Here is a 22,202-nt window from a genome sequence, read left to right as displayed (position 1 = left end):
TGGCTCGTCGCCCCGCGCAACCGCGTGCCACGCCGCGATCGGCTCGACCCGAGATGTGAGGTCTACACGTTTGTTTATCGCCCCCGTTCCCCAGCATTTCTCCCGTGCCAGATGTGCTAGCAATGTATATACCGCCGCGCGCCTTAAGTTAATGTACGTCTATCTAGCTGTCATCCGGCGTCTGATACATGTGCGATCGATATGCAATGTTTACGCAAACCGCCGCAACTATGTAGCGCTGCGCACCGTCTGGTGTACTAATGTAGGTATTTGACGTATGCATATGTCACCCGAGCGTGTGCGACCTGTGTTTAGTATTGTATGTATGCTTTGCGTCGGAACGCACGCTCTGTGCCCCGCGTTCTTTGGTACTGGCCTTCTGTTCGATTAGATTATGCTACATGTTTTTGGGCTTGTAGATCTAGCGCTGTGCGCTGACTAGGTTATACTGCGTCTCAGTGCGTGCTCACGAAGTCCGTGATGCATCAGCCGTTATTCCCGAGCCCCTATGTACTTGGTTGACAGCACTGCTGCCAACTAATGATAGCTGTTGCCCTGCTATCATTCTTTTGTTGTTAGCTGGGCCTATTGTAACGCGTAACCCAATACGCGTCGGTGCCGCGCAATTGTCAACTCGTCAGCGGGACGCTCGGCTCGCTAACGAGAACAACGCACTTAGACCGCCTCGTTTGACGCGGGTGCATTGCCCTGCTTACTCTGTATCATAATTACTTGATAAACCGGATGTGGGTACCCGTGGCCGTAGTCACTTTTTGCGAGGGTTGCGACATGGCGCGTCTCTGTTGCTGCTTCATGCGGGCTCACATGCGCATTAGAATTGCACAACGTCGAAGGTCCGAGAACGCCCTATCCCCAGTGCTTGGAGGGCGTCCGCCAGCGCCCCCCAGCGGCCCCACCGTTTATAACCTGACGCATCCTGCGTAGCGTCAGACGGGCAGTGACGGTCAGAGAGAGGCGGACGCGGCCCGACGACCAGGGTCGCGACGTTGTACTTCGTGAAGGGGACCTCGACCAAATACAGTTACTTTTTCACGCCCGTTCTCTGATGGACGTTGGTGAAAGGAAGAACGCTACCCACAAGACTGAAGCGTTACATTGGTAAAATCGCGCGGCGTTGGCCTCTGCAAGTGGCACAAGGCGGCTGCTGTGCGTGCGAAAACGCCCGTCGTGAAATTGTGATTACCAATGTCTTTCAAAATTAATGCGTATCGTTCAGAGTGCTCGGTGTATCTTTTCACGACTTTTATGTCATATTCCGGATAGATTAACATTTGAGCAACATGAAAAATAGAGCCTCTACCTTCACTCTTCCAATTCCACTACCAGATTCAAGTACCGCTTCCCGGTGCTGTTAAGGCCAGCCCGGTCTTATCAATACAAAATCGTGCATATGAAATATACCCCTGGACTAACCTTGAACTGCAATATTTGATGTCCTTAATCGTTCGAAGGTACTCCTTTCAGACGTGTCATCGCCGCGTGGCCCATCGAGACTGCAACGCCTGATGCCGTGGGTTTTGCTGCCAAGATGTTGTTTAAAACCATATTAAACCATTTCTACCACTTACGAGCTTCGACTGAATGTTGAATATTACCTGAAAAGCATGGCTCGGCTATATCAATATAAATCGTTGACCTATTTCGATCTACATTCGCGGGGTTCGTAATGTCTGTAGAGCCCAGATAAACGTTTTGATCACGCTTCTGAGCTCTATCGGATAGGAAAGCTCACTCAACCATTGGAAACTGGATTGCACTGTTGATTTATACCATGCAGTCGCTTCAAATAGTATATCGTATTTAAAGAAGTTTTTCAATTTATTGGCTGTAAACTTCAGGCAGAACCGATCTCGCGGTAGCTTCTTGCCACCATTCCAGTGAAAGAAGATAAAAACAGAAGTATAAGAACCTATCCTAAGTGAGAAATGCGTCACTTCCGGTGATTTTGTTTTGGGTGGGGTCTGTCACTATCAAGGGGCCTTTGTCAACCATGCGCCGCCACCCCTTCCTTCCTTCTGGCTGTGCGCCTGGTGAAAAGAAACAATGGAAGAAGTCACATAATAAAAAAATAGCACTACCGCATTCAGTGCTCTTATAAAAAGTGCAGATGATAGGAATCTAAACGTCTGTCTTTCCCGGTCTCTTCTGTCATGGGTTCCACTTACCATCCACACCACCCATACACACTCGCAGCTCGGCTTCAAGTCTATTTTATTTATTTGTTCCGCGCGCTTCCCCGCGCACTCGGCCCGTTACCATGGTTGCCGGCCGGGGTGGGTGGGCCGTCGCCACGGCCGTCGCCACGTCCGTCGGGGTCAGTGCCACTAAATACTGGTCATAATACCCCCCCCCCCCCCCCCCCCCCACCGGCAAGTTTCCGCCCCAGAAACTAAGCACGGTGATGATCGCGACGTCATTGGCACCAGAACACCGCACGGTCTTGAATTCTAGATATCTACGCCACTTCTTATGCACACACGCATTACACGTGACTGACACAAGCCAGCGCGATCAGTCATACCTGGTATTCCTTTGGCACAGATTGAACCCGTTCTGTCCAGGCATATACCAACGAATGCCGAACCAACACCAGCATGCACAACTAGGATAACATGACGCATTGTATCGATTGGAGGCATGTTCATCAGCTCAGTCTGCGGGAAGGAAGCAAGTTCGAGTCCCGCCACTGGCACCGCCCTTTTACACACGCGTGTTCGACCTGGGATGGGAGCTCTATAACCCAAACAGAACGCAGACATGTAAAGCCCTTTATCGATCACACCTGGAACAATGCGGCAACGAATACGTGGCGACATGACACAGGCGGACAACTACCACCTTAAACTTACAACTAATCCTGCACATAATCTTTCAGATGTACTGGTTGTCGGATCACCCTACCAGACCGGCTCTGGCGCTCGGGAGGTCCAACTCCACTCACCTGCCCCTCGCCACAAGCCCGACCTGAAGCGGGCGACAGACAATCTTCAGAATCCTCGACCCCATCTGCGTTCACAGCGCCTCCTGTTGTTTCGCTCGTGCACTCTGCTGGCTCGGCTGAAGCTCTCTCCAGCGGCCAACGCCCGGCATGCGGAGCGAGGTGGACCGCGTCTCCTCCAATGCCCGATGGGCCCGACCCGTTAGCGAGCGCTCGGACAGGTACGTATACCCGCCCACGTTCAGATTGCCGGGGAGGAGCGGGAGCGACCGCTCGAGGCTCCTCTGGGTCTGCGTGGCAGGGTTTTAACCTGTTATGGTCTACAACTGTCTCCGCCGAGCCGCCTTCCTTCACAACTCGATATGTCCAGTTTCTCAACTTTGCGACTACACGATAGGGCCCCGTCCAACGCGTCGCTAGCTTCCGGACCTCCCCACCTTTCAGCGCCTCCTTTCGGAGCCACACCCGGTCTCCGGCAGCATAGACATTTTCAACGATACGAGCGTCGCAACGCAACTTGCTCTGCTCGTGGGCGGCGACACTGTTCTCCTGCAGGAGCTGATTTGTTCGAGCGAGCGCTTCCTGCAGGCCCGCAAGATAGCTTAGCACATCTGGCGCCGTCCACGCGGCTGTGGCCGCAGACTCGCTGACCTCGCGGTACAGCAGGTTGGGGACATTGCGTCAGCTCCCAAGAACGTCCGTGCGTTATCTGAGTACATCACGGACGGGAGACCTCTCCTGGCCGCGAACCGTCTGAAACTCATCAGGAACTCGTCCTGCGACAACGACCCCGTCAGCTCGAGGTGCACCGCGCGCGTCACAGCACAAGTGAGCAGGCACACGTAGAACTTCTGGTGGGGACAGTCCACAGCGAAAATGGGCCCCGCGAAATCCACACCAGTGACCACGAACGGTGGGGCTCGTGTCACCCTGTCGCGCGGCAGCGGCGCTGCCGGCTCGTTGCAGACTTGAGCGTCCTGTCTCTGACAGCTGACACAGGGACGCTTCACTCGCTTTGCGAGGCAGCGTAAGCCCACAGCCCAGTATGCCGCTCGGACTGCAGTCATAAGCGTCGACACACCGCAGTGGCCCATGGGCCGATGCTGGTCCTGAACCAACAGCTCAGAGACCCGGCCCTTCGGAAGCAGAACCGGGCGCCGCTCCTCATGCGGCAGCTCAGACTGCTGCAGTCTACCCTTGATTCTCAGGAGTCCATCCTCACCTATGAACGAAGTAAGCCTGTACACGCTAGAACTCCTCGGAACCTCCTTGCCCTCCTGCAGCGCTCTCAGCTCTGCTGCGAACGCCTGTCGCTGCTCCTCTCTCAGGAGCAGGTGTCGGGCTGACACGATCTCGTCGGAGGACTGGTCAGCGAGGGTGCATTTCTGACGCGCACTCCGCCCGTTGTTACAAAATCAGCGCACCCAGCCCACAACTCTGACAGCCTTCGACAGAGACGACCAGCGGGCGGTGTCAAACACTGGCTGATCACCCGCACCAGCCATCAGACAGGGGCCGTCGTCACCTTCGCCTGACGCCGAACCATTCTCTACTGCCGCGCCTGTCAGCTGAACTGACTCAGGCAGCTCACCACGAGGCAACGGCGCCTCGCAAGCGCCGGGCCATCCCTGGGGCGAGGCGAGCCAGCTCGGACCACTGAACCACAGCCGCGATCCCACCAGCTCCTCTGCTGACAGCCCGCGGATTGTCAGGTCGGCCGGGTTCTCCTCACCTGGACAGTGCGACCAGTCGGACGGAGCCGTCAAACTCTGTATCTCTGTCACTCAGTTAGCGACAAACTGCTTCCACCGTTGAGGCTCACCACGGATCTATCCCAGCGCGATCATCGAGTCGGTCCAGCACCGAGCCACCCTGTCCTCGGGAAGCCGCAGAGCCTGCCGCACAAGTGCGGCCAGGCGCGCGGCCAGCAGGCTCCCCAGAAGCTCGAGCCGCGGCAGCGTGACCCGCTTCAGCGGGGCGAGCCGTGCCTTAGCCAACACCAGCGAGACCTTACCAGAGCCGTCTGGCCAGGCGGTACGGAGATACACCGCCGCTCCGTACCCCTTTGGAGACGCGTCACCGAAGGCGTGCAGCGACACGTCCTCACCGAGATGCCAGCCGCGGCTCGAGTAGCAGCGCGGGATCCGCAGCTGTTTCAGCGTCCCAACACCGCTCAGCCAGTCCGAGAAGATCAGGCTGCGGTCTGCCGTGAGAGCATCGTCTCAGCCGAGCCCCAGCTGCCACAGCTCCTGGAACAGGTTCTTCGCCACCATCGCGAACGGCGCCAAGATCCCCAGCGGATCGAACAGCCGAGCTATGCAGCTCAGTACCACTCGTTTGGTCGGAGTCAGGTCAGCGGGAACTGCCAGGCCCGCAAATGAGAAAGTGTCCTTGCCTGGGTTCCACATAGCCCCCAAAACCTTGGCGCTCTCGGGCTCGCCGCTGCCGGTGGCTGCGTGGGTCCTGTCAAATACTGCCGCGCTGTTGGAGTTACACTTGGTCAGTGTCATTCCCGCTCCAGACATCACGACCTGGGCCTCAGTCAATAGAGAGCTGGCCTCCTCCTCCGAATCCGCACCTGAGAGGAAATCATCCATATAAAAGTTCTCGGCCATCTCAGTTATCGCACGGGACGGAGCGCACGTGGACAGGTAATGCCGGATTGTAACGTTCAACAGGAACGGGCTGCTCCTGACGCCGAACGTCACCCTCCGAAACCGCATCACACGTTTCCGACCGTCATGGATCCACAGAAATCTGTGGACGTCTCTGTCTTCTGTCCTGAGACTGATCTGAAGGAAGGCTTTGCTGATGTCGGCTGTCACTGCGACCCGCCAACGCCTAAATCTCAGCAGCACATCCACCAGACTCGGGATGAGGCACGGTCCCACCTCCAGGCAGTCATTGAGCGAGACGCCATTGGGACCGGTGGCGGATGCATCGAAGACCGGCCTCACCCGTGTCGACTCACTGGACTTCTTCACGACAGGATGATGGGGCAGGTAGAAACTCGGGTGCAGACCATCCAGCTCGTGGCTGGGCACCTCCTCAATCACACCCGCCCGCTCCATCCCTTGGGGCGCCTCTGAATAGGCCGCCCCCAGTTCCGAGTCTCTCGCCAACCGGCGAGACAGACCCGTCAGACGCGCCTCAGCGGAAAGTCTGTTGTCCGTCAGCTGACCAGCACCGCCTGCCTTCCACGGCAGGGCAACCTCATACCTGCCGTCAGCCCTCACCACTGAGGCGCTGAACTCCTTCATCGACTCCGAGTTCCCCACCCCTGGATCACTAACACCGATGTCCTCGAGTGACCACAACCTGCGGAGAGACTGCTCGTGGATATCTCCAAGACAGAGCAGCTGACTGGTGGAGCCAACTGTGGGCAGCGCACTCATCTTTCCGGAGAAAACCCACCCCAGGGAGGTTTCTTGTGCCACGAGTCCCCCATCGAGCCTCATCTCACCTTGTTTCGCAAGATCCCAATAGCAGTCCAGCCCCACCAGTATGTCCACCGTCAGCTGTCTGTCTGAGGGCGGGTCAGCCAGCTCCAAGTGGCTGAAGGACTGAAGGACTCCAGCTGGCAAGACAGGGCGCTGGAGAACGGTGCAGATGACAGGGATCCTGATGGCCTTGATGGAAAGGACAGAAGGTGAGGCCATGTTAGAGCCGATCATGTCAACACGGTACACATCCCTGTGCTCAGCTGATGAGCCAGTTCCCCCAAACGCGGCATACGAGACACTTTCAGATCCTACCCACACAGGCTTTTCTCGCTTCACGAGCCTCTCACTAACATAGGTCCTGTCACTGCCCGTGTCCAACAGCACTGTGGCCTCTACACGCAGCCCTCCTTGACCCACTACACTCACGCGAGCATAAGGCAGCACTGTACATCACCTTTCACGACCACCACTCTTACAGGATAACGACGGACACTGTGCTGGGCCTGAGTCACTGCTGGGGTCTCCCTGCTTGATGTCTCCTGTGACACGCTGAACACTCTGCCCCCTACCACCAAGCAGTTTTAGGCGGCACACAGCACTGTGACGTCCTCCACTCTCAGCACACACCTTGTCACACCTGCGAGCCACATGTCCACTTCTCAGGCACCGAAAGCACAGCCCAGCCTGCCCGATAGCATCTCTGCGCTCTGGTACTGACAAGGGCTTTAGCTTCAGACACACCTCAGGATGGTGTGTCTGCCCACAGAAGCCACACCCTGGCCTGGCTCCTGACTGCAGAGCTGCTGCTGCTGGTGTCCTCTACTGCTGCTCCTTCTTCTTCCCTTGTTGAGGGCCGCTTGTGGCCTTGTGTCGCTCTTCATCGGCTGGGGCAGCCAGCTGCTGACCTGGAGCCCCCTGTACCTGAACAGAGTCATAGGCACTGGAACGCTCCCTGCGCTTCATCTCAGCCGCCAGGAAGCTCATCAACCACGCCAGGTCCGCTTCCTTGCCTGCGCCCTCACGAACCCACTCCAACATGATGTCAGGGGGCAGCTTAGACAGGATAAGAGGGACAAGGATTACACCATACCCGTCACCTCCCACACCAAGTAACTCCAGGCTGCGGATGTGGTTTAGGAGGCGGTCCTGCAGCTCTCTCAGGGACTGATGGCTACTGGATCTGGCCTTTGGAAGTGAAAGAAGCTGCTGGATGTGGGAAAAGGCTATCACTTCCTTCCTCCCAAACCTGTTCTTGAGGAGGTCACATGCACTGACATAGTTGGCACCAGTCAGGGAAGGACCCGCCACACAGTCCTGTGCCTCCTTTTCCAGCACCGACCGAAGATAAGCAAGCTTGGTCACATCAGGCAGCTCTGAATTATTGACGGACACCCCAAAGCTCTCCCAAAAGGACTGCCAATTGAAGACATCCCCACTGAATCTGGGGAGCTCCAACTTTGGAAGCCTCAGGTGCCCCTCCCCGCTCAGTGAGCCCGCTGAGCCAGCCCTACTATCCCGCTCCAGGGCTCCACCAGCCTTGCCCAGAACCGACATCACCCCGTCTCTCATGTCGGCTGTATCCTCAATATTATTAAGTACCTCATCCTCTGTCTCGAGGCATAGCTCAACCTCAGACTGGGCCTCATCCAGAATCTGGAGCCTCTTCTCGCAGTCAAGTTTAGCGGCCTGAAGGGCATCTCGATCTGGTTGTTTATCTTCCAGAATTCCCTCCAGCTTCCTCACTGACCTGGTCAGCCAACCTCTGGCTGCTGTTCGCTTCTTGAAAGCATCCGGGCTTACACTCATCTTGACAGAGGCACTCAGAACAACTCAGCAAAATAACAATTGCTTAAACTTCACTTCACTGCTCCCGGGTTTCGGCACCAAAAAATATTAGGAAAACTCACTGAACACACACTTCCAGCCCTTTATTTCCCTGGCCAGCCCTCACTCTCCTTGGGAGAAACACCCCGACGTTCAGATAAACCGCCCGCGTGATACTACTAAATGTCCGACCGCCGCCGGCCACCTGCTACTGCGAAAAATGTCTGACCGCCGCCGGCCTTTTGAAACACTGCTTGACATCAAAGAAAATCTACTACTAAATGAAAATCCCAACAGTCGCTATTGGCATATTGAAGGCCGAAACTAGGCAGATGTTTGCTTCTGTCAAGTGTGGTAGTCAAGCCGAATCATATTGCTAATACATTGGACACACATACCCCATTCGGCGGCCATACACCCGTCTGGCAGCACCTCAGTAAGTGATTTGCTCCTTTTGCAGCTCTCAGTCAAGGAGTCCTTTTTTCGCATCGTCGTTCTCGTCGCTTTTCCGTTCGCACTAGCTCCAAACACACCTTTTCGCCTAATTTTTGTTGTTCCCTTCTCGCTCCCCTAATATGGGAAGCGAAGCAAGCGCAAGAAGGATGACACTGACACGAACTCGAACTCGGCCTCTGACCTTGATAATGCCCTGGATATAGACGACGGAAGTGCCGCCAGCCCCGCTTTGGCTGCCACTTCGTCCGATGACCCTCGCGCGCCCCAGGCCATGACTGTTAGTACGCACACTTCCACCACGGCGGCTGGACAGCAGATTCCGTTTCCGTCCAACGCCCCCGGTTCCGACCCTCGCTCGTCTTCGACCACTCCGGTGCCTGCTCACCCTGATGCTGACCCTTTCTCGACAATGACCAGTGTTCACCTGCCCTCTGAGCCAATCCTGGATCCTCTCGGATCGTACGTTGTCATCCACCTTGTGATGAAAATGAGTCGTTTCGAAAGATCAACGCTATTTGACCATCAAAGCAAATCAAGGCTATCTGCGGTCCATGCGAACTCAAAATTGAAGCACCAGCAAACGGATCACTCATCATTAAAACAACCACTCGCACACAAGCCAAGGCCCTACTCAAAACAGCTGAATTTTGCGGCAAGCAAGTAAAAGTCTCCTGCACTATGCCAGAAACACCAGTAAGGGCACCATCTTAGCCCCTGAACTCCGCTTCGTGACGGAGGACGAGATCCTGGCGGAGCTCAGAGACGAGCAAGTTTGCCATGTCCGACGGCTGACGACTTTCAGAGATGGTCAGCGTCGCGACACCAGCCTGCTCGTTATCACCTTTGCTACCACCCGACTTCCAGGTTCGCTCGCCGCTGGTCACCTTCGTTATAAAGTAAGAATATTCATTCCAAATCCACTCAGGTATTTCAAATGTCAACGGTTCGGACACGGCAGCAAGTACTGCAAACAGAGTGCCAGATGCTTGAAGTGCGGCGAAACTCCTCACGAGGGATCCGCCTGCACATCACCCCAAAAATGCCTGAGCTGTGGAAATGCTGATCACACCGCCAACTCTCCTCAGTGTCCCACATGGCAAAAAGAAAACGAAATTTGTTCTGAAAAGGCAAAGACAGGTGTGTCGTACCCCGAGGCACGGCGCACTGTTGAACCAAAATGTCGTCGCAGCCCAGCAAAGCATATGCACAAGTAGCAAAAGCCACGATGGCCACATGTGCAACACAGACCGATTCTATCACCCATCTGCCTCCCCTGAAACTTCTCAACCCCCGCCCCTCGGTTTCAGTTGAGTCAACTACACAGACCCAGACGAAAAATGCCGTTGAGTCGCCCCTGGCTGGACGCTCGGATGCCCAGGCGCCCGTGCACCCCCGTCCCCAGGTTGGCTGGCGTTCCAGCCCGCCGGCTGTGCGTGATTCACGTGCGGGTCAGGCCGTCCGGCGTTCTAGCCCCCTGGCTATGAACAGTCGGCGGCCCGGACCCTCTGGCCACCACACAAACATTACCTCCCTTTCCCCCACCACAACACCTGTGGAAACACGCCGGTCCCGTCCATCGGTGAGGGTGGCGATGAGACGGCCTGTTTCGTTCGGGCGATTCCCATCAACCGGTGGGAATCTCATCACTAAATGTCTTTCATCTTACAGTGGAATTGTCGCGGTCTCATTTCAAAATGGTCTGAAATGAAAGCACTTTTTGCCGTATTAGCTCCAACCATCATCGCCGTACAGGAAACGTGGTTTCGTCCCACCGACACATATAACTTTAAAATGCCAAATTACTCGTTATATCGCTGTGACACCACGGACGGTGAGCGTTGCCAAGGTGGGGTGGCGCTGTAGATCAGTCAAGAATTAACACACACGTCACTCACTCTTAACAACCTCTTCAGGCTGTTGCATGTTCAGTTCGACTGCATGGCCGTACCATCGATATATGCTCAATATACATCACACCAAATTATAACAACACGGAGCTCTTACGGCAACTTGACCAACTCGTTGTTCAATTTCAAAACCCTTTTCTCATCCTCGGCGATCTCAACTCTCACAGTCTAGCTTGGAGCAACGGCACCCAAGCCGTTCATCGCCAAGGACATTTGGTTGAATATTTTATTGATACACACAACTTAGTCCTGCTAAACAAAGGCAATAATACTTGTCACCACTTAAACACTGGCACAGAAACAGCCATCGACTTGTCGCTGTGCTCTCCCTTAACAGTGACATACTTTGATTGGACTGTTGAGGGAGATATACACGACAGCGACCATTTTCGAATTAAACTTTACACCACTTTTGGCGCGACCGCTGACGAAGTTTGGCGATTCATACCCCGCTAGAATTTATGAAAAGCAGACTGGGCCAAATTTCAAGAACTTTGTTATGTGAACCGAGACTGTTATGAATCACCAGAGCAGGGTGTTGGCCTTATTACACATATTATTCATGCTGCAGCAACCGCGACAATTCTACTGACTAAAACCCCATCACGCCGCATCCCAGCACCATGGTGGACGACCGAAGTTAAGAACGCTATTGCGCATCGGAAACGTGCTTTCCGCTGCTTTCGTCGCCACCATGATGTACCTCATCTTCTTGCCCGAAATTATGAGCGTGCTCGAACCAGACGAATTATAAGGAGTGCCAAACGTCATTCTTGGCAAACATACATCCAGCAGTTCACTGCTGCTACTCCTCTAAGCCAGCTATGGGGACTGGCTCGAGCACTTTCCGGAAAACGCACCTCCACTTCGTTGCCCACTTTACGCATTAATAACCAAATCATTTCAGCAACGCCTCTAATCACCAATGCTCTTGCTGAAAGTCTCTCTCAGTGTAGCTCATCCGGAAATTACCAACCAGGATTTGTGGGAACTGCGCAAGCCCGTTTTCGTTTGCATACTTATTGTTTGGTTTCCGGTAACAGCGAAGACTATAATTTACCATTTTCATTTCTGGAACTACAAAGGGCTATGAAATCCGCCGGCAACATCTCAGTAGGTCAGGATCAGGTACACTTTTCTTTTTTTCGTAATCTTTCAGAAGATATGCTTCGTTTTATATTGACACTTTTTAATGATTTGTGGTCAACCCATGTCTTTCCTGACGTCTGGAAAGACACCATTATTATTCCACTTCCAAATCCAGGAAAAGACACCAAAGATCCATCAAATTGTCGTCTCATTGCACTTACCAGCTGTCTAGAACAACTTTTTGACCGGATGATGGTGAAGCAAATCTTTTGGATTGCAGAACGAGACTGCCTGCTTACAAAAAATCAATGTGGTTTCCGACATGATCGTAGCACAATAGACCATATCATCAGACCTGAAACTGACATCAGACGTTGCTTTAAACATCGACACCACACAGCTGTTGTATTCCTGGATATTAGCCGAGCCTGCGACATGGTCTTTAAACCTGCACTAATTTTCAAGCACCATCAGTTAGGGTTTAAAGGCCATTTGGCACATTATCTTATTGGGTTTCTTTCCGGCATCAGACCATTTCGTCTGAGATGCAGATCCGCCCTTTCCGACACTCATCATCTAGAGAACGGCCTCCCACAAGAGAGCTGTATCTCACCGATTCTCTTTAATTTTATGATAAACGATTCATTTGCCTCATTACCATCGGGCATTTCCTCTCCACTTTTTGTGGATGATAACGCGATCTGGTGCTCGGACGCTGAATATGACCATTCGCTGCCACGGCTCCAAGCCGCCCTAAACAATGTGCAGGAGTGGTAAGAACGAAACGGGTTCCGTTTCTCCGCTCCCAAATCTGCGGTTATGATTTTCAGCAAAAATATGCGTGGTACTCCCAATTTTCGGCTTCGACTGGATGGTCATTACATTTCTTTCGTTTCGTCTTTCAAATTTTTCGGCATCGTACTTGACCCCAGATTATCGATGCGACGGCACGTGGAGCATGCTCACTCCAAATGCCTAAAGCGACTAAATTTCTTTAGATGCATTTCCGGGTCAAGATACGGTGTCGACCGCCAATCGTTATTACGTCTATACAAATCCTTAGTTCTTCCAATCATTGAATGTGGCTCCGTGGTATATGCAGGAGGCAGCCAACACACTCTCAAACCACTATCCACGATACGAAATATGCTTTTGCGAGTTGCCCTTTGGTCTGTTGGAAGGTGTCCGTCAATATGAAACACAAAAGAAACAAATTGAAACAAATTGGAGCAGAAATGAAACATTAATGAAACAAATTGGAACGGTGTGAAGCCGGGCATCCGCCAATCACCATCCAACTTTTTCCCCCACTGATCTATCACCGGTCTTCTTACAGGTGGCGGCCCGGTCGACTAATCAGCAATCGCGTAACAGTCGGGACCTCGGTGGTTCAGGATGCTGGTTCAAGTCCGGCTGTGGTAGTTTTTCACATGTGAGCCGTCCATGCGAGTCGACCGATGCGGCAAAGGAAATAAACAGTGCTGAAGGCAACCGTGTTTTTTTCATGCACGTGGCAGGAGCTTGCTTTGCACCATGAATGCTGTCTACTTGAACAGTTTTGATGTCAGTGCTGTTGATATCTCCCAGCTTTCCAGTGCCCAAACTGTCAGAACATGCGGCAGCAGTCTGGGAAGGCGTTGCAGCACGCTGGAGAGTCCGATGCCAATGCCGTAGCATGGGGTATTATCATAGAGACGTGTTCCTGTTTCCTCTCATTAAAGATTCAGTTTGATGGTGAAAAACAGCGTCTTGACCTCAATTATCCCACATCATTATCATCGTCGCAGAACCCACAGCATCCTCAGCATCTCTGCCTGCGGCTCCGGTAAGCATTGCGATGGGTAAGGCTGGATTGCATTGCGATGGAAGTCGTGGTCGCTGTGACAGCTGGCCTTCCTGGCGGACTGCCAGCGCCTCAGGTTGTATAGCATTGCTGCAACGTGACGACGGATCTCCAAGCTGGAGGCGCCAGAGACCAGGACGCACGGTCTTGCTCAAAGTATTCAACGTTACTTGGAAACATGAAAAGACGCCAATTCAAAGCGACATGGCATAGGAAGCGCAGGTCACTTCTCTGCAAGGTAAGAGGGTAACCCATGTGTTATACCGCTTCCAAATCCACTAAATATCGGGGGAATGCAGTCACGGTGCGTAGCAATAGATCATGCCCCAGGACAGTGTTAACATGTAAGCCGAGCGGGGCAATGTTTCATGTCCAAGTGAGGGAAACGGTCACGGCTCAGCGGCGGTGCGTTAGCCCGTGGACGCGCCGATGGGTGTGGGACGCGGTGGCGCCAACGAGTCGCACGCTGATCTTGTCGCGGGTGGCTAGGAAGGAGGATAAGAGGTGCTGCTCCTCGGGGGGGGGGGGGGGGGGGCGTAGGGCGAGTCTCCCTGTCGGCGTTGCGTGCGGCAGTTCGCCTTTATATGTGGGGGGATCCGGCCGAGACTTCATGTGATCACCGAATACAAGATGTGCAATCAATGAAAGGCAGAAGCTGGTTGCAGGATGTCATCATGTAGGTGTTTCTCGTGGGAGGAGATCAGTGGTATGGGACTGTCATGTGCCAATAATGTTTATGGTTTTCGCCAGCAGGGAACGCGCGGTTTATGGTGTTTGTCGCGAGGTGGGAGGGGAGGGCGCAGGGCAGGGTGTATCATGTGAGCAGTACCCAGGCAGGCGTTCCCGCTGGGCAAGGGCTATCCAAGCCATTCAGACGCGTCCAAGGACCTCTGGCGCCTGGCGGGATCTCCTGAACCGGCCAGTCGCGTGCACCTGCTCCTACCACCGGGTAAGCTGTGCCATGTCTCCCATCGGGCTCAAGCTACACATTCGAACTGACTCGACGTTGACGAGTGCTGACAATCAATGCATGTTTCATGTGTGTTGTTAAATGATTGACATTGTTGCCCACTGTAATGTCCGCACCGTTTCAGGACGCGGGTGGTGCGATTGGTCGTCCTGCCCCCTCCGGCGGTGCCGCCCCGTTGACCAGCCAGCCGGCAAGGCCTGCAACCCCCCTTGCCCCCGCCCCCGCTTCCTCTGACAGCCAGCCGGCACCAGCGCCGCAGCCTGCCCAGGGGCCATCCCGGCCACCGGTAAGCGATAGCGTTGTACCGAAGCGTCCTTTCATAGAAAGGTGGTGTGTAGGCGTCCTCACATGCCGAATACGGTAGTGGCCGTAAACAGCTCGAACGGCTCATTGTTTTCTGGCGGTTCAACTGCTAGCCGTTTGATCATCGCGATCGCTGTGCATGTCTCAGTCGTGCCTTTGACTTCTCCAGAGGGTAGGGCTGCCCGGCGCCGTGAAGCGCTGCTACATCGGCGGTGGTCGTCGGATGGACCCTGCGCAGCTGCGGCGCGTGCTGGCGGCCAAGCTGGAGGCCGAGGCCCGGACGTCGGCCGCTGCAGTCGACGCCGCCCCTGTCCAGCCGTCCGACCCGGTCTGGCCGGATGAGGATCTTCCACCTGACTGGGCGGCTGGCGATCCCAGCGCCGCCAGCGCCGCCGGCCCCAGTGCTGCCGGCCCCAGCGCCGCTGGCCACAGCGCCGTCGGCCCCAGTGCCGCCGGCCCCAGTGCCGCCGCGCCGGCTGGAGCAGCGTCCTCCGGACAGGTCGCTCAGTAGCTGCCTGCGGGTCTGGTAAGTATTGCAATGGATGTGACTGGGCCTGCATTGTTGTTGTCACCTTTTGTATACGAACACCGCACACGCGTGTACACGTACTCAACAATGAACCTTTTTGGCAGGTCTTTTTGGCAGGTGGAGACCATCACAGCCGAGCCCCAGCCGCAGCTCCTGCACTCACGCTGTCCGGAGGACAACCTGCCGACCGGTTGGCGGCAGGGTGTCGCGCTCGCCGACCAGGTATGGATCGGCGAGCGCCTGTTCTCGGCACCCCACGTGCTGCACCCGACCGCCGAGCTGTGGCACCATCCACCGGCCAGCAGCGCGCCGCTGTGCCGCACCCAGCCGACTCCTGGTGGCTACTTTACGCGCCGCCTCTTCCTGTGGATGCCTAGGAAGATGTGGCACGTGGACCTCAAGTGTCCTCGGTGCTCACCCGTCCGGTAAGCGGCTTGCAACATAGGGGACGTTGCGAGACAAAGCCATCTGCCAGTCGTACTCTTTCAGTGGCGGATAATGTATGCAGTCGCCGACTTTGGGTATTGTGGCAGATGTGTGTGTCGCAGGCGTGTATGCCTGTTTGCGACAGCTCCGTCGGGCACGAATGACACGACCACTCTGTGCTCTCCAGGTCGCTCCGGTCGAAGGGCGTCTACCATAAGATTCACCATGTGGTCGACGCCCCAGACTGGTACTACCTGGCGGCTGAGTACCACTACTGCCCGGCGTGCGCAGGCACCTACATCGCCTACGACGCCCGGCTGATGAAACAGCTCTCGGACGGGCTCCGGGGGCGGTTCCCAGCGGTGTTGACGCACAAACTCGCATGTGGCCGAGCCGTCATCACCATGCCGCGGACCCGCACCCTGGGGAACAGTCCGACGGCGTTCCGGCAGAACGTGGCTGAGGTCCACAGCCAAGAGTGGTGGCTGCGCCTGCTGGCCTACCTGGCGGACTGCCAGCGCCACAAGTAAGTGTGATTCTTGTTAAGTACCCGCTCGGCGTGGGGTGCCGGCCGTTTGGTGCGCACTTCTTCACTGGTGGTCCAGTATGAGCAAAGTGTATGTCAGCGATGCTTGTCACCTGCTGTTAGTGTTTGATTCCAAGTTTAGCCTGTTAACTCTGCTTGCTCGGCAGGCTCGGCCGGAAGGGCATGCATCAGCCGGCGGTGGTGTACGCCGAGCCGCCCGCCTTCCGCGCCCCGCCCCAGTCAGCGTGGTTCCTGGTGTGCCACGTCAGGGACGTGTGACAACGTCTTCCCGTCCTGCGAGCCTCCGTCACCTCGACGTACGGGTCGATCCTGAAGATTGACTCGACGAAGAAGGTAAGACAGTGGGTTGTGGCATGTGTCGGGGCTCTCGGGTTCTTTCCATACGGTGTGACCTGTATATGACGGCCAGTGTACAATTTGTGCGTGTGTGTGTGTGTGTGTGTGTGTGTGTGTGTGTGTGTGTGTGTGTGTGTGTGTGTGTGTGTGTGTGTGTGTGTGTGTGTGTGTGTGTGTGTGCGTGCGTGCGTGCGTGCGTGCGTGCGTGAGTGCGTGCGTGCGTGCGTGTGTGTGCCGTGCGTGTCGTCATGTGACGTTGAGGCTCCGGGGAGACGCTGCCGGCACCGCCAGTTGGGCCACCAGCGTGGGGAACGAAAGGGACGTGGTGCTGCAGTGTCTCCTCACCACGTCGGAGGCGGCCGACACGCTGCAGCACGTGGCTGACGGCCTGGCGTCCCGCTACCGGCGCGCCGGCGAGCCGGACCCGACCGTGCTGTACACGGGCCGGGACTGCTGCAGCGCCGGGGCAACAGGTCTCGCCTCCAGAGCTTGTTTGCCGCGTGGAGTGGCCTGATCGTCCGTCTGGACGTCTGGCACTTCATGCGGCGCTTCGCCCTCGGCGTCACTAGTGAGTCCCATCCGCTGTACGGCACGTTCATGTCCCGGCTGTCGGCGTACCTCTTCGAGTGGGACGCCGGCGACGTCGCCCGCCTGCACGCCGCCAAGCGGGCCGAGCTGGTGGTTGACGGCGTGGAGGAGCCACCGGAGGCGGCCGTGCCGCAGGCGGTCAGCAGGGAGGAGCTCGCTCGCCACTGCCGGCGCCGCACCCAGGGCGCTCTGCGGTCGGCGCAGCTCATCGAGCAGCTCCTCCTGGAGCTGGCCACCGCCACCGACACGCTCGGGGTGCCCCTGCTCAAGCCGGAGATCCAGGCCATCTGGCAAGGGCAGAGGCGCCACGTCGCCTTCCTTCAGGATCCGGAGGGTTGTTGTTTATTGGAGTTTAGGGGCGCGCCGACTGCGGTGGTCATTTGGCGCCCATAGGATCCGGAGGGTGTAACTCTCTACACCCAGACCGGGTTCCTGCAGAAGGGCGGCGTCCGCCTGCCGGTGTACCGGTGCGCTCGTGGCACGACCTCCCTCGAGAGCTTCCACCTTCACCTGGGCCGCTTCATCCCAGGTGAGATGGCTGGTCCTCTGCAGCGCGTCAGTGTCGTCAGCCGTATGCTGTGGTCGTGCGCCTGTTCGCGACGTTGTGTGACGGTCTGCTTCTTGGCGGCGTTCCACACGTGGGTACTTGGTTTTGTTGCAGGCACGTCGGCCAACGCCGTCCACTTCCAGGCGTACCTGGTGGACGGCCTGGTGCGCTGGAACGCGGCGATGGCGGCGGATGCTCTCGAGGGAGACAGCGGTGCGCAACAGCTGCGGACGTTCGACGTCCGCCTGCAGCACCGTGTCACCGAGCTGTGTACGGGCCTCGGACTGCGGCAGGTGTTCCCCCGGCACCGGCCACCTGGCGAGTACGCAGGTGAGAAAGGAGCAAGCACGGCCAGGTGGGCTTTATGCCACTGCCAGGATGTCGTATCATCCACGGCTCCGTCCCGTCCGTGCTTGCCACGCGTGCGATAACCATGTCCCATTTCGCAGGTGAGCGCATCGGGGCCGAGCACCTGCACGCGCAGTCCGGGCCCGTGTTGTCGGCCGACGGCGGGTCAGACGAAGCGGGGCGGGCCCTCAACGACCCCTGTGAGGACGTCGACGAGGGCTTTGAGGAGCCCGCCCTGCCCGACACGTCGCTGGCCGGCGTGGAGGTGGCCACCGTCGCCCGGCCCGCCGACCTGGACGACGCCACCTCTGACAGCTCGGGCGACTCCGACGGCGAAGGTGCCGTGCAGGTATGGCATGCCAGTGCTTCGTCTCAGTGACCTCCGGCGCCCGTCTGCACGCGTTCCTGTCGCCACATCTTCGCGCGCTCCAGCTCGTTTGCCGATGCTTGTCGGCGCCGCGTGCCTGACCTTGACAACTATGCCCGCTCCTCAGGCGGATGTGATCCGGCGGCGGACCACCGCGACGTCCTCGGTTGGGACAGGGTGGACCGGCTGGCCGAGGCTCTACTGGAGCTGAAGGGCCTGTCAGTGACGGCCAGCCTGGCGGCACGCATCCGTCAACTCTGGCTGGCCCAGCACGGCGTTGACAGGCGCCCGCTCCAGTTCCCGGCTGTGCCTCGGGGCGTGCCGGGAGGCCGGTTCGCCCGGCGTTACCAGACTGGGGGCCATGCCGGCGTGGAGGCCATGCGCAGGTGCCCACCATTCCGTCTGATAACGCGCACCGGCGCTGCCGTGGCGTAACGTGGTGTGCGTGCGCTCGGTTCATTGCTTGACTGTCGGCATCGGTAATGTCTCTGACGCACGCTGTGCTGTTCACAGGTCGCTTATCTCTGCTGGCGCTCCCGCTCTGCCGCCGTTGCGGTCACGCCCGGTGGAGGTGATTTGCCTGCTCCACGAGTACCCGGGACCGCGGCGGCCCACCGCCAACCAGCCTCGCCAGGTATCGCGCTGGTGTCTTATACTGGCGGCGTACGACCGGGCGCGGGGGAGGCTGCACAACAGCCGAGCGCTCCTGGAGGGTACCAGCATCCAGCTGTACCGTCTCAACGAGAGCACGCACGTCAAGTGGCGAGTACCTGGCGCGAGAGAGCGCGTTTTTCAAGTGATTTCAGCTCACGTCCTCCTGACGACGCCAGTGGCTGTGCCTAATATCCGCTATCTTGCCACCTGAGAGTGATTGATTGGTTGATGCTCTGACGTTTGTCGAATGCACAAAGGCCGCACACATCCGGACGCCACTCGTGTGAGTGACGCGCTGTTCGTCGTCTTTCGCAGGTTCAACGACCGGAAGCGTCTGGACGAGGTCCGCACGCCGCTGCAGGGCCGGGACCTGTCTGACGAGCGACCCTTGGCGGCAGGACACCTACCCGCAGCAGCGACGCGTCCGGTCACGCCTCCCCCACGCCAGCACCCGGCGAAGTAGAATGTTGGTCTTTTTGTTGACATCGCATAGTTGAAATGGCAATGTCATTGCTATATCAGCAAATGCCGGTGCTTTGTGTACCTGGCACTGATCGTTGACGCCTTCATCGCGCCCGGCACGTACCGGCAGAACGTCGCTCAGGACTTACAATAGCATCTCGAACTACTATCTACTGTACCACTCTTCAGTTTACTTTACCGCCTTCTTCCATGCCACCTGCTTTAATAGTACCACCATGGCAGTTAAACCCTCGGAAAGTTTTGTTTCCTTTCGATGATTCCAAACGCTTTTTCACAACAAGTTATGTTCAACAAACATTTAATCGTCTAATTTCAACAATCAAAATAGCAGCTTTGCTTACACTAATGGTTCCAAGGCCAATAACCACACCGGATGTGCAGTTACTTGCACTGAGCATTACCATAAAAATTGTCGGTTACCGGATGGCACCTCAGTATATTCGGCTGAATTATTTGCTCTTTTTCTTGCATTGCAACACATTCAACAACACACCCATACAACGAAGACAATAGTGATTTGTTCGGATTCAAAGACAGATGTACAGTCTCTTATTGATCTAATATCAAATTTCTATGGATTCCAGGACATACAGGCATCATGGGCAATGAACGGGCTGACAAACTAGCCAAGGAAGCTTTGACAGACCCACACATGGAGATCCCTATTGGTCATGCGTCTACAAAACAATCCATTTGCACAATGACAAAATATTTTTGGCAACAATGCACCGATACTACCAGAACACAAATTCATGATATCAAACCAGGCATTATCCCCTTGGCCATCAACGCGTCGTAAAGACCGTCTGGAGGAGAAGGTGCTGGCCCGTCTGCGAATCGGACACACTACACTCACGCCTAGTTACATATACTTAAGTCAATCTCGTCCTCACTGTCAGCCGTACGATCATCCACTTTCGGTTAAACATATTGTTGTTGAGTACACAAAATATCAACAGCACCGCAAAGATATGCAGGCCTTTTGTCGCAAGCAAGATATCGAGTTTTCTTTAAAAAACGTCTCTGGCGATGACCATCCTGAACTGCTGAACATTGCCTTTCACTTTCTCAGACTTACCGGCTTGCTTCAAGCTTTGTAAACGTCAATAACCGTACCCTTTTCTTCACATACATGATAACATCAATTTGCAATAACATCATCCAGGAGTGAAATGGTCTGAACAGGCCGAAACGCTTCAAACAAATAAACAAACTATCGCTAACATACTACTCGTGCAACCCGACAGCGCAGTGTTCATTGCTCTTCGTAATCCGTCCTTCTACGAACGCGCTTCCCTGTCTGTCAGTCCGGGCCGGCATCACCTCGATGCCGGCACCGAAATTTCAAACTGGACCAGCACGACCAACGCTGAGGTGCTAGTCCCAGCCACTCGGCCGCAACCAGCCGGTTGACAGCCCGAGTCCTGAGGTGCGGGTGGTTACGCTTGGGTCGCACCGCACGGGGGCTCGGGTTGTTAACTGAGGAAAACAAAGGGCAGCTATTGCCACACTTTCTCTTTCGTCGCCGAAGACAATGACGTGCGCATCATTAGTGACCCCGACGTGATCTACCGACGCGTCAACTGAAAATGGAAGGAGACAAACCAGACGGTGCGGCAATGGACCACGGAACGCCTAGGGGCGCCGCACCGTTTGCGTTTTTCGGCTTCCTGCCTTCTCGGGTGAAGAGACAGAGCTGTGGCTGATGCAAGTGAACTGCGCCTTCGACGTTTCCGGAATCGAGGATCCCGCCTCCAAATTAAACTGCTTGTCGCGAATCTTCCGATGTCCGTGGCCACTCAGGTTCGCGATGTCATCATCGGACAAGCTGGAGACTACACGGCCCTCTGCGAAGCGTTGCATAAGCGATTGGCCATGTCCCGTGCCAACCGTCTGGAGGCCCTCTTACGCCATTAACAGCTCGGGGACCAGGCTCCATCCCAGCTTTTACGCAACATGCGTGAACAGTTGGCGGCCGGTGATGCCACGACTGACAGTGGCCTTTTGAGAACGCTGTTTCTACAACGTCTTCCCCAAACGGCCAGAGCAGCTCTCGCTTTGCTGCCAGAATCAACATCCTTAGATGATATGGCTCAGGCGGCCGATCGTTTTCTCGACGCCTCGCGCCTCGCCGCTGCCACGTCTCCTCCCTGTCGGAGTTGCAAACCGACGCACAGCCGCCAGCCGGTCATACAGACCTGCATGAAGCCATCGCCAGCCTGACAGCCGTGGTTAGCAGGTTGGAGATGTCGAATCGGCGATTGGAAAAGGCTGTGAACCGGTCGCAACAGGTCAGACCTACGACTGATTGGAATTGCCGACAGCGGTCCACATCGAGACGGCGCCGTTCTTCACCAGTAGTGGACCGTATCTGCTACTACCACCAGCGCTTCGGGGCAGAAGCCCACCGTTGTGTTCAGCCTTGCTCATGGAAGTCCGATGCGGAAAACGAGCAGGCCTGAAGCCGCTCGCTCCCGCAACTTCAGGCCAACTGCCGTTGGCGCAATTGTTTTTCGCTGAAGACAGCCGGCTCGGTCGCGCGCTGCTAGTGGACACTGGGCACAAGTCAGCATATTACCGCCC

At 56.1% G+C, this 22,202-nt stretch overlaps 1 pseudogene; it reads left to right on the top strand.

Annotated features, from left to right (window-relative positions):
- The first annotated feature begins 21,494 nt into the window (after window positions 1-21,494).
- LOC119107145 (uncharacterized) lies at window positions 21,495-22,081 on the top strand (annotated as a pseudogene).
- Window positions 22,082-22,202: the final 121 nt, after the last annotated feature.

The sequence above is a fragment of the Pollicipes pollicipes genome, unplaced genomic scaffold, assembly GCF_011947565.3.
Source record: "Pollicipes pollicipes isolate AB1234 unplaced genomic scaffold, Ppol_2.1 Scaffold_2555;HRSCAF=2994_pilon_pilon_pilon, whole genome shotgun sequence".
NCBI lineage: Eukaryota > Metazoa > Arthropoda > Thecostraca > Pollicipedomorpha > Pollicipedidae > Pollicipes > Pollicipes pollicipes.
The sequence above is the reverse complement of the archived record's forward strand: the minus strand, read 5'-3'. Positions and strand labels throughout refer to the sequence as shown.